Source organism: Tupaia chinensis, unplaced genomic scaffold (assembly GCF_000334495.1).
Source record: "Tupaia chinensis unplaced genomic scaffold, TupChi_1.0 Scaffold138417_1, whole genome shotgun sequence".
Lineage (NCBI taxonomy): Eukaryota > Metazoa > Chordata > Mammalia > Scandentia > Tupaiidae > Tupaia > Tupaia belangeri.
Genome location: NW_006198315.1, coordinates 1,973 through 2,655, shown reverse-complemented (window position 1 = coordinate 2,655; position 683 = coordinate 1,973).

Sequence of the window (683 nt, the reverse complement as noted above, 5' to 3'; positions counted from 1 at the left end):
AACAACTAAAAGAAAAAAGCCCCTCCAACTAGTCCAGATGGGGCCTCACATAATTGTAAAGTTAGCCTGCGAGTCTGTCACACCAAAGCCAAGTAAACTGTTCTCACAGGTACCTTGGTCTGTAAGGATGGGCCAGGAGGGTCCTTTCTAATAGTGCTTCAAAAACCAAAAAGTGACAGCCTTGCTCTGGTCACTCCAGAGGCTGATTGCAAGTCAGACATTGTCAAGAGTATGGCTCAGCGGCTCCATGACCAGATGGTCGGAGAAAGGACAGGCTGCTGCTGAGTCATGAGACGCTTAGAGTGGCCTCTGGTACCAGTAGGCTCCTTGGTCCTTGCTCCCGTTTTAAGTGCTCTATTCACCGTGCTTCTAATTTTGGTTTTTGCTCTAATTTACTCAGTTTTCTTGCCCAATATGTCTCCCACAGAATAAAAGCCTTTAAATATTACATGTTAATTGCCTCTGGACCTAAAGCCCAAGTATACCAGAAACGACCCTATCGTGGAGGAGCACCTCCAAGAGAAGCAGGGAATGAAGCAAGAGCGACTCCATCTTAAAGAAGCACCTCCATTATAAACTCCTAGATTCCTGTGACTAAAAACTTGACTTCTCTGTGCCTAAGAGTAAACAGTAATTAACATTCCTGTTGTCTTTATGTTTCTTAGTGATATAATCATCAGCCA